At 41.1% G+C, this 12,808-nt stretch overlaps 1 long non-coding RNA gene across 1 annotated transcript in view; it reads right to left on the bottom strand.

Annotated features, from left to right (window-relative positions):
- Positions 1-4,864: 4,864 nt before the first annotated feature.
- The window catches only part of LOC309834136, a 34,211-nt gene continuing 26,267 nt past the window's right edge, over positions 4,865-12,808 (bottom strand). The window contains exon 4 of the long non-coding RNA XR_014297838.1: positions 4,865-4,968. This is a non-coding gene — a long non-coding RNA (uncharacterized lncRNA). The remainder of the gene's footprint in view (positions 4,969-12,808) is intronic.

Genomic DNA, 12,808 nt, shown 5'->3' with positions numbered 1-12,808 from the left:
AAAACTACAATGAGATATCATCTCACACCAGTCAGAATGGCCATCATCAAAAAATCTAGAAACAGTAAATGCTGGAGACGGTGTGGAGAAAAGGGAACCCTCTTGCACTGCTGGTGGGAATGTATATTGATACAGCCACTGTGGAGAACAGTATGGAGGTTCCTTAAAAAACTACAAATAGAACTACCATATGACCCAGCAATCCCACTACTGGGCATATACCCTGAGAAAACCATAATTCAAAAAGAGTCATGTACCAAAATGTTCATTGCAGCTCTATTTACAATAGCCCGGAGATGGAAACAATCTAAGTGTCCATCATCGGATGAATGGATAAAGAAGATGTGGCACATATATACAATGGAATGTACCCAGCCATAAAAAGAAACGAAATTGAGCTATTTGTAATGAGGTGGATAGACCTAGAGTCTGTCATACAGAGTGAAGTAAGTCAGAAAGAGAAAAACAAACACCATATGCTAACACATATATATGAAATCTAAGAAGAAAAAAAATGTCATGAAGAACCTAGGGGTAAGACAGGAATAAAGGCACAGACCTACTAGAGAATGGACTTGAGGATATGGGAAGGGGGAGGGGTAGGCTGTGACAAAGCGAGAGAGTGGCATGGACATATATACACTACCAAACGTAAGGTATATAGCTAGTGGGAAGCAGCCGCATAGCACAGGGAGATCAGCTCAGTGCTTTGTGACCGCCTGGAGGGGTGGGATAGGGAGGGTGGGAGGGAGGGAGTCGCAAGAGGGAAGAGATATGGGAACATATGTATATGTATAACTGATTCACTTTGTTATAAAGCAGAAACTAACACACATTGTAAAGCAATTATGCTCTAATAAAGATGTAAAAAAAAAAAAAAAAAGGTGAGGAACCCAGCAGGATGACCTCACACCAAAGGGCCCAAATCATAAAAAGCTGAGGAACCCAGCAATATAAAAAAAAGTCAAATGGAAGGATAATTGTCATCTTATCTACAAATAATACTTTCTTGTACCTGTTGCCATGATCATATGTTAATCTGTAGACAATGTATAAATATCAAATCATAAATCAACTTCCTTATGTGGAAAAAAAAAATACTAAGAGAAACTATACTAAGAGGAGTGATTTTTCCAGGATTTTCTAACTAGGTAGAAGGACAGGACAAATTCTAAGGCATTGCTAATTTTCAAATCTATGCATTAGGCACAAACTTATTAATTTATGTATGCCATGCATTCGTTTCTTAGAAGTCTTTCCCCAACCGAAGGCCTTCCCTTAACTTTGAGACAGAAGCATTTCCTACTTTGAGACAGAAGCATTTCCTACTTTGCCCATTGGTTACAGGATCCCTTGAAACACCATGCATCACTACTAGGCTCAGTAGTAGCTATAGGAAATGTCACAGAATTTTCTAATTTGGGGTGACCTAAATGCTCAATTATTAATATGCAGTAGCTGTTTGCTACATGGGACAGTACTTGGCCTGTTGCCCCAGGTCTCAGTGTTTAGATTCAGTACCATCAATGTAACTTGCAAATACAAAGTACTTCCAACTGTCACATGCTCCCTCCTCCACACCCACTTTCTAGCTTGAGGTCCCTGATATTGACATCAATTCACACAGACTGTGCAAAAATGGTTACTTTTTATTCCCTCTTAAAAGAATGTTGAAGTGACACATATATATCAACTTATATATATCATAACACATATATATGAGGAAGTGGATACATGCTCAAGGTCATGAAGAGTATTTATGGCCACAGACGCTGCCCATAAGAGCTGAATGTAAATCGTCAACAAAACATACTGAAGAGACTCCAGCCCTGCATAGATATACATTATGATTATTATTTATATTTATACTGTATATTTTATATATATTATTTAATATGGTAAAAAATACCCATGAAGTCTGATGGACACAACCTTAACCAAAGGATCAAGGTTATGATCACAGGATTTAAGCCACACTAATGTCATGTGGCCCCTGATATAGTGCAACGAGAAGAACACCTCACCTTAGGTGTTTTTTGCAAAAATCCATAATCCCAGTGTAATCATAAGAAAACATCAGACAAACCTAAAATGAGGGACCCTTTACAAAATGCCAAACCAGAACTCTTTAAAATTTGTCTCAAGGTCATGAATGGCAAGGAAAGACTAAGTAACTGTCACAGACTGGAGAAGGCTTAGGAGACCACGGTTAATGCAGTATGTTAGGCTGGGTTGGATACTGACAGCAAAAGGACATATGTGGGAAAACTGGTAAAATCCAGATGAAGTCTGTAGTTTAGTTAATAACACTGTATTAGTGTTAATTATTCCTTTGTTTTGACAAAATGCACTGTGATTGGGTAAGATGTTAACACTAAGTAATGCTGGATGAGGAACACACTGAAACTTTCTTCTATCTTTGTAACCTTTCTGAAAATCTAAAATTTTCCCCCCCCAAAAAAAGTTACTTAAAAAAATATCATTAACATATTACTAAATGTTACTAAATGCCAGCCACAGAGACCAAGAAATAATATGTATGTTAATCTCCTCAAATTCACACAAGAAAATGTTGCAAATCTGGCACCTAAGACTTAAGATTCTTCTCGCCTTCCTTATAGACAGCTGGATGTAATTAACGATAACCACCTGTACTCCAGCAACCTATCTTTAAATTCTAATAACTTAGCTAAAATTAAGCATATTCCAAACAGAATAAAATAAAAAATGAAAAATTCCCAAATTTCTTAAAACCCCAACTGACTGCCTGGTTTCTTAATCTTTCAACGTATTTTATAAAATGAAAGGGCTACTTTTAATTTTTCTTTAAATTTTCTCTTTTTGCTCACCTAATAAAACCAATCTTTCCTTTTCCTTTTAGTTTTCTTATATAAATTTTAATGGAGCATCAAATTTGACAAGGCACATTTCACTTCTAAGAACTATTTATCTAGCTTACAAATTGAATGTTTAATATGTTTTGTCTCACAGTATGACGCCACTTTTGTCAAAAGGGTGTGTGTTTGAGTCTAGAGATAGTAGTCTGGAGAGACACACGTCAACAGCGGTATGACAGACAGCAAGCTGACCTCCAAAGATCCACACTCTCCTTCTCTAGGGTTAAGTTGCTGCCGGAAAGTGATGATCTAATTTCCAAGCCCCCTTTCTTCTAAGTGAAGCTATGTTACTAGTTTGGGGTCATATAATGTGAATGTGTATCATTTCTAGGCCAAAGAGTTTAATCATGTGCTTCCTCCATGCTCTCTTTGCTTTGCATGATAATCTTGAAGGCATACTCTACAGCAAAGTAATTATTTGAAAGCAAAGTTACAAAACAGTAAGAAAACTGACACATTATTAATTTTATATTAAATATCACTCACCCTATTTCTGTGTAAGGATAGGCTATCCACTTCAATATAAGTCTTGCACACGATGTTCTACACATATATTTTTGTATATTTATTGAAAACAATCCGTGTATAAATGGACCCACACAATTCAAACCCATGTTGTTCAAGGGACAACTGTAGGTCCTGCATGGAGAAAAAAAGAACAAATTACTTAATCTTTCAATCCCAATAATCTTCCTCTTACGTCTTGTGACTTTGAAAAAGTTACCTCTTCCTACCAGATAAAAAATGTTTTCCTCTTTAGGATAAAGTTATCTGGAAACGCTAATAAGTATTCTGCTATGTTTTAGATCCAGTATCACAAATACAGTATCCCAGGGCAGATGTACACGTCATTTTAAAAATATTACCTAGATTCATGACAACCAAAAGTCAAAAGGATGTAAAGATTCCAGCAGATGTGAGAACTTAGAAAAATTAAAAGTCATAGAAACAATGAGAACCTTTAACCTGGGGATATTCATTATTTTGTTTATATGTCCACAGCATACTCTAAAAACAATCATATATTAAAACGAAAGCAAAACCGACAAATAAAACTATGCCTTTGACCCCACAAATATTTCATTATTTTATGCCTTTTATCTCAGTCATAACGACATAACAGCCGTGGCACAGACGTGCAATTCTCCCCTATTACCTACATGCTTCTTCACAATTCTGGTCCTGCTAGAGATAGGTATGCTATATTACTAGCTTTGACCAAAAATTGTGAGAAGTAATGTGTGTCACTGCCAGGCCCAGGCAGTGAAAAATCCCAGAGGGATACTACACAGATTTTTATCCCCTGCCTCAGTGAATGGAAAACTAGTGTTGAGATGACAGAGTCAAGATGGAACCTCGAATCACTGCTTAAAGTGAGCTGCCTTGGAGACCTGGCAGGCACACTGAAGGCTTTTATATAATAACACACTGAGATTTCTGAGTTGGTTTGTTACTGAGGCATAGCCCAGCCTGCCTAACACAGCACCTCCCAACTTTCTCCCTCCTTTGAATTCCATAGCATTTCAATCCATTTACTACAAAGGTACTTACCTCTAAGTAAGCTTTGGGCACTGTTATTTAAGCAAAGTCTTTGCTTAGTCTAACTCAAAGACTTTCAGTGAGACAAGTATATTCTTGAGACCTCTCATTCATTGCCTTACAGAAAGCATGGTATAAAAGAATGAATCTTAAAAAAATAACTGCACATCACAGACTAGTATTTAAATTCATGAACATAAAAGAGACACTGACAATGTTCATCTATAGGAAACAAAACAGAAATGAGAGAACTAACTAATTGTATCTTTTTTTTCTCTGTCAGCCATAGTGAAGAGGCCTAAATGTCATTTGCTCATTTACTGCAATACATATCAGAAGTACCAGAAATCAGCTTCTTCGCATTAAAAAAAAAGTGATAAGATAAAAATATCTTAGATTTACATATTAAAAACAACAGCACTCACTGCCAAGAAGGACTGCGGATAAGGCAGAATCTTCTCAATTATAATCAGTAGAACAGGGGAAGATGTTAGTGTAATTTCACCCGGCATCTAAATCCACTGGGGTAAGTCTATAAATACAAACATGTAAGTTAATTACTAAATGACTCACTTAGCTAAACAAGTCAGTATGTTCGGAATCTAAGTTACCCAGCTCTGCACTGCCTCAGTGAAGCTGAAGTGGCTGTAATGGAAGCACGCTCAGGTTTCCCAGGACAACCAAAACCAGTGCTTGCCCATCATTTGATGGATTCCTAACAAAATATAAACCCGATTTAAAATCAGGGTCCAGGGCTTCCCTGGTGGCGCACTGGTTGGGAGTCCGCCTGCCGATGCAGGGGACGTGGGTTTGTGCCCCGGTCTGGGAGGATCCCACGTGCCGCGGAGCGGCTGGGCCCGTGAGCCATGGCCGCTGAGCCTGCGCGTCCGGAGCCTGTGCTCTGCAACGGGAGAGGCCACAGCAGTGAGAGGCCCGCATACCGCAAAAAAAAAAAAAATCAGGGCCCAGCAAAAATCTATGACACATATATTCAGATGTACATAGGACTACACTTTCCAGGTCAGCACCTTTTCACAACATATATTCCTAAAGATCTAACTACATGCCTCCTTTAGCACACAGAAGGGTTGCGCTTAACTACGTGCATTAGAGCAGTGATTTTTCAGGGACTTCCCGGGCGGTGCAGTGGTTAAGACTCCATGCTTCCAATGTAGGGGACCCAGGTTCGATCCTCAGTCAGGGAACTAGATCCCACATGCATGCCACAACTAAGAGTTCGTATGCCACAACTAAAGACCCAACACGACCAAATAAATAAATAAATAAGAACAGTGATTTTCAGGATGGAGCAGGGAGTGAGACAGTAGAAGGTGAGAGAAGGCGTATTAGAATCACCAAGGGAGGATTTTTCAAACCAGGTCACATGCCCGCCCCAGTCACCCTGGGCACCTGACAAGCCCTTAGAGTCTCAGGCCCTGTGGGGTTTGGGGAACAGGCGTACAGGCTGTAGGGGCCTCAAGGGTCCTGCTCTATCCTCACACCTTCCCCCATCTGGAACTCCTGAAATGAAGACAGATACGTTTCTTTTTCTGTAAGACTTTTTAAAGGTGGACTCCTGAGAGAATAAATTCAAACAAAATACCCAGCAGAACAGTCTCAATGTTCCGGTGGAGACTGAACCAAATCTTTCCTGAGCACCTCCTTCACACTTTTCGTCATCTCGGAGAAAAACAGCATGTTCCAACTTTCTCACTTATGCTCACGTTTTAGGAAACAGAATGTCTCACAATACTGAACAGAACTGGAGGGATTATACTAAAATCTCTCAATGATGGCTTCATAGAGTTTTAATGCAAACGTAAAATTTAATAGCATGGTCCAAATATAATGCTCGAGGACTTCCGGGAAGATGGCGGAAGAGTAAGACGCGGAGATCACGTTCCTCCCCACAGATACACCAGAAATACATCTACGCATGGAACAACTCCTACAGAGCATCTACTGAACGCTGGCAGAAGACCTCAGACCTCCCAAAAGGCAAGAAACCCCCCACGTACCTGGGTAGGACAAAAGAAAAAACTAAACAGAGACAAAAGGATAGGGACGGGTCCTCCACCAGCGGGAGAGAGCTGTGAAGGAGGAAAAGTGTCCACACACTAGGAAGCCCCTTCGCGGGTGGAGGCTTCGGGAGGCGGAGTGGGGGAGCTTGGGAGCCGCGGAGGAGAGCACAGCAACAGGGGTGCGGAGGACAAAGCGGACAGATTCCAGCGCAGAGGATCGGGCCGACCGGAACTCGCCAGCCGAGAGGCTTGTCTGCTCGCCCGCCGGGGCGGGCGGGACTGGGAGCTGAGGCTCCGGCTTTTGTCGGAGCGCCGGGAGAGGACTGAGGTTGGCGGCGTGAACACAGCCTGCAGGGCGTTAGTGCACCGCGGCTGGCCGGGAGAGAGTCCGGGGAGAAGTCTGGAACTGCCGAAGAGGCAAGAGACTTTTACGTCCCTCTTTGTTTCCTGGTGCACGAGGAGAGGGGATTAAGAACGCTGCTTGACAGAGCTCCAGGGACGGGCGCGAGCCGCGGCTAAAAGTGCGGAGCCCAGAGACAGACATGAGACGCTAGGGCCGCTGCTGCCGCCACCGGGAGGCCTGTGTGCGAACACAGGTCACTAGCCACACGCCCTTCCGGGGAGCCTGTGCAGCCCGCCACTGCCAGGGTCCCGGGATCCAGGGACAACTCCCCCGGGAGAACGCACAGGCGCGCCTCAGGCTGCAACGTCTCGCCGGCCTCTGCCGCCGCAGGCCCGCCCCACACTCCGTGCCCCTCCCTACCCCCGGGCCTGAGTGAGCCAGAGCCTCCGAATCAGCGGCTCCTTTAACCCCGTCCTGTCTGAGCAAAGAACAGACGCCCTCCGGCGACCTACACGCACAGGCGGGGCTAAATCCAAAGCTGAGCCCCTGGGAGCTGTGAGAACAAAGAAGAGAAAGGGAAATCTCTCCCAGCAGCATCAGAAGCAGCGGATTAAAGCTCCACAATCAACTTGATGTACCCTGCATCTGTGGAATACCTGAATAGACAACCAATCATCCCAAATTAAGGAGCCGTGTGGATGAAAGGCTCTTGGTGCTTCAGCCAGGAGTCAGTGCTGTGCCTCTGAGGTGGGAGAGCCAACTTCAGGACACTGATCCACAAGAGACCTCCCAGCTGCACATAATATCAAACAGCAAAAATTTCCGAGAGATCTCCATCTCAACGCCAGCACCCAGCTTCACTCAACGACCAGCAAGCTACAGTGCTGGACATCCTATGCCAAACAACTAGCAAGACAGGAACACAACCCCACCCATTAGCAGAGAGGCAGCCCAAAATCATAATAAGTCTACAGACACCCCAAAACACACCACCAGACGTGGACCTGCCCACCAGAAAGACAAGATCTAGCCTCATCCACCAGAACACAGGAACTAGTACCCTCCACCAGGAAGCCTACACAACCCACTGAACCAACCTTAGCCACTGGGGACAGACACAAAAAACAACAGGAACTACGAACCTTCAGCCTGCAAAAAAGGAGACCCCAAACACAGTAAGATAAGCAAAATGAAAAGACAGAAAAACACACCGCAGATGAAGGAGCAAGATAAAAACCCATCAGACCTAACAAATGAAGAGGAAATAGGCAGTCTACCTGAAAAAGAATTCAAAATAATGATAGTAAGGTTGATCCGAAATCTTGGAGATAGAATGGACAATAGAATGGACAAAATGCAAGAATCAGTTAACAAGGACCTAGAAGAACTAAAGATGAAACAAGCAACGATGAACAACACAATAAATGAAATTAAAAGTACTCTAGATGGGATCAATAGCAGAATAACTGAGGCAGAAGAACGGATAAGTGATCTGGAAGATAAAACAGTGGAAATAACTACTGCAGAGCAGAATAAAGAAAAAAGAATGAAAAGAACTGAGGACAGTCTCAGAGACCTCTGGGACAACATTAAACGTACCAACATTCGAATTATAGGGGTTCCAGAAGAAGAAGAGAAAAAGAAAGGGACTGAGAAAATATTTGAAGAGATTATAGTTGAAAACTTCCCTAATATGGGAAAGGAAATAGTTAATCAAGTCCAGGAAGCACAGAGAGTCCCATACAGGATAAATCCAAGGAGAAATACGCCAAGACACATATTAATCAAACTGTCAAAAATTAAATACAAAGAAAACATATTAAAAGCAGCAAGGGAAAAACAACAAATAACACACAAGGGAATCCCCATAAGGTTAACAGCTGATCTTTCAGCAGAAACTCTGCAAGCCAGAAGGGAGTGGCAGGACATATTGAAAGTGTTGAAGGAGAAAAACCTGCAACCAAGATTACTCTACCCAGCAAGGATCTCATTCAGATTTGATGGAGAAATTAAAACCTTTAGAGACAAGCAAAAGCTGAGAGAGTTCAGCACCACCAAACCAGCTCTACAACAACTGCTAAAGGAACTTCTCTAGGCAAGAAACACAAAAGGAAAAGACCTACAATAACAAACCCAAAACAATTAAGAAAATGGGAATGGGAACACACATATCGATAATTACCTTAAATGTAAATGGACTAAATGCTCCCACCAAAAGACACAGATTGGCTGAATGGATACAAAAACAAAACCCATATATTTGCTGTCTACAAGAGACCCGTATGCTAACACATATATATGGAATTTAAGAAAAAAAAAATGTCATGAAAAACCTAGGGGTGAAACAGGAATAAAGACACAGACTTACTAGAGAATGGACTTGAGGCTATGGGGAGGGGGAAGGGTAAACGGTGACAAAGCAATAAAGAGGCATGGACATGTATACACTACCAAACGTAAGGTAGATAGCTAGTGGGAAGCAGCCGCATAGCACAGGGAGATCAGCTCGGTGCTTTGTGACCGCCTGGAGGGGTGGGATAGGGAGGGTGGGAGGGAGGGTGACGCAAGCGGGAAGAGATATGGGAACATATGTATATATATAACTGATTCATTTTGTTGTGAAGCTGAAACTAACATACCATTGTAAAGCAATTATGCTCCAATAAAGATGTTTAAAAAAAAAAAAAAAGTTAAAGTCAGTGCCTGCACAAGAATGGGGTCTCCATCACTATTAATAATATTAACAGCAGACCTGGCCATAATGCATCCTATTTGTGAGTTCTTTACACTTATTCTCATTTAATCCTCACAACTACCTGTAAGAGAGTTACTCTTGTTATCCCCGAATCTAGTACTTTTCTCCAAGTATCACACTGCCTCACTGGGCATCTAAAAATCAGTCTTTGCTATTTCAATAGATGGAGAAGGACCACAGGTAATGGGGGTTAGGGAGGAAATACGAAAACAAATTCTCAGGTGTGTCAGAAAGATAATATAACCATATTATATAAACAACTCAATCTAGACAGGTCTAGGTACCACTTCTGGCCATTCCATTTCCTAGCTATGTAACTTCAGTGAATGCATTTAGCCCCTCATTTTCCCAATTTAGAAAATGGGTGTTAAAATCTACTTTATAGGGTGCTTGGTGAAGATTAAATGAGAAAGTATACAAATGTTAGGGCTTCCCTGGTAGCGCAGTGGTTAAGAATCTGCCTACCAAGGCAGGGGACATAGGTTCAAGCCCTGGTCCAGGAAGATCCCACATGCTGCGGAGCAACTAAGCCCATGTACAAAAAAAAAAAAACAAAAAAAACAAAAACAAATATAATGCTCTGTATCCTCCCAAAATTTCTTTTCTTCACAAAATTTTATTCTTTCACTGAAACAAATTAATACATACCTATGGTGTGCTGTGTAATATCAAAATTTGTCAGAAATATTTAACTAATTCTATTTGATTGAATTGTGTAATTTGACTCTTGGGCTTCAAATCCTACTGATTCAACTTCAAAAATACCTTAAATTATACTTCTCCCCATCTCTACTACTGCAGAAATAAATCCAACTCATCAGCTCTCTCAGGAGAGCATCATTTTCAGACTACTTACCCATCAGACTATATCGTAAGATTTATTGCCCTCTAACCCAAATCTCATCGTGCTGGGGTAGGTTAAAACCTATTGTTGCTTCTGCATGACCTTAAAGACAAAGTCTAAGCTTCTTAACTTTGCAAAAAACCTTTCACAAGCTTTAAACTCAATTCATGCAGCTCCCCACTGTGTAGTATTTTGGGTCTTATTATACTCATTAGATATTTTAAATTATTCCTGAATACATCATAACTTTTCTTTGACTTCACGTATGACATCTACTACGCTCAGAATGCCCTCTCCCAACTTCTTTACTAAAAAAATAAAAATAACTTTTCCTACTGGTCCTTCAAGAACCGACTCAAATTATACTCTCTCCTCAAAGTGTTTTGGTTGTCAGATGAGTGTAGTAAGTTACTCTAAAACAGGGCCACTGTCAAAACAAGAAACATTTATTATATCATAGTTTCTGTGGTCAGGAATTTGGACGGAGCTTAGCTGGTGGTTCCAACACAGGGCATCTCACGCAGTCAGGACACTGACTGGGGCTGCAGGGATCTGAAGCCTGACTGGGCTGGAGGATCCCCTTCCATGATGGCTCCTACATATGGCTACTGGCAAAACCCCTTGTTGGCTGCTGGCAGGATGCCTCAGCTCCTCACAATGTGCACCTCTTTATAGGGCGGCTTCAGTGTTGTGATTACATGGCAGCTGGCCTAGATGAGAAACTTGCCGGGGCGGGGGGTGGGGGGGGGGCGAGGACAGGGAGAGAGCGTGCGCGCAAGGAGAAAACTAGTGTCTTTTATCTATTTGGCCATGTTCTATTCATTGGAAGTGAATCACTAAGTCCTGATAATGCTCAAGAAATGTCTCCACCTTTGCAGGGCGGATTGTCAAAGAATTTTGACATACTTTAAAACAATCACAAAAGGTTTCCAAAATTTCTCCAGAAAGCCAGCTATTCCTTCCTCCGTATTCCCCTAGTATTTTTTCTACCTGTACTGCAAAACTGACCATATGGTATACGGAATTCACCTGAAAAGACATTGTGGGGCTTTAATACATAAACAGTAAACTTCTACTTTGATATTTCCATATGTTTAAATCCCGAGACTCCTAAAATTAGATTACTAAAAAAATAATATAGGGATAACTGGCTAGTCATTTGGGAGGAGAAAGCTGTAACTCTATATTAATCTTTATATAAAAATAAATTCCAAGTTAAAGAGTTAAAGAATTTCAATTTTTAAATAAAACTACACATGTACCAGGGAAAAATATGAACAAATATTTTTATCATCTTGGAGTAGAAAAGGCCTTCTTGAGAATAACATAAGAGCCCAAACTCATAAGAAACTGATAAAGATGACTAGTTAAATAGTAAAACAGCTGTATAGAAGAACAAAAGATCTAAACAAAAAGAAAATATGCAAAAGACAAACAGGGAAATATTAGTAACATACATATGATAAACAAAAAACGAATTTTCTTAATATACACAGAGTTCTTATAATAAGGAAAAGTGGACAGATGAGCAAAGGGACTTCCATTTCAAGAAAGCAGAGCACAGGCTACAATCTCCACATCCTATAACAAATCCTAAAATTTATAAAATAATTTTTAAGTGAAATTATACCAGAGATCACACATATACAAGTGATACACACACACATTTCTCTCTCACATAAAAGCGCACGGGCAGAGTACAGGGACAGTAGGGCAGTTCTACCAAAGTCTTCATTAAATCAGGTTCCCTGCAGCTCCCACTGTGTGGCTGTAACTCTTGTGTCTCAGATGTCAGATCTCCAGCCTCTACATCTCCATTCAAGGAAGTATCCAAAAAGAAGCCACTGACTGAAGAAAGTTTCTAAAAACCACCATATGCAGTTGTGCTTACATCTCTTTGACTAGAACTTTGTCATAAGACCACATCTAAGCCAAAGAGGTTTGGGGATATAGTCTTCATTGTTTATGTTCACATACCCAGCTAAAAATCAGGGATTCTATCTTTCCAAGAGAAGAGGAAGAATACATATTTGGAAATATGAGCGGCCTCTGAATTCACTAAAAGTCAAAGATATGACAGAAACAGATTTAAGAAAAACCTCAGTATAAAACATTTCTGAAAGTTAGAATTGAAAGACATGAAGACTGAGATCATTAGAACCATTCTATAGAAAATGTCCATGACTTATATATACTACCAGATGTAAAATAGATAGCTAGTGGGAAGCAGCCACACAGTACAGGGAGATCAGCTCAGAGCTTTGTGACCACCTAGAGGGGTGGGATAGGGAGGGTGGGAGGCAGATGCAAGAGGGAGGGGATACGGGGATATACGTATGCATATAGCTGATTCACTTTGTTATAAAGCAGAAATTAACACACCATTGTAAAGCAATTATACTCCAATAA

Source organism: Grampus griseus (genome assembly GCF_964374135.1).
Source record: "Grampus griseus genome assembly, chromosome: 1".
NCBI classification, from domain to species: Eukaryota; Metazoa; Chordata; class Mammalia; order Artiodactyla; family Delphinidae; genus Grampus; species Grampus griseus.
This window is presented reverse-complemented; position numbering and strand designations above follow the sequence as displayed.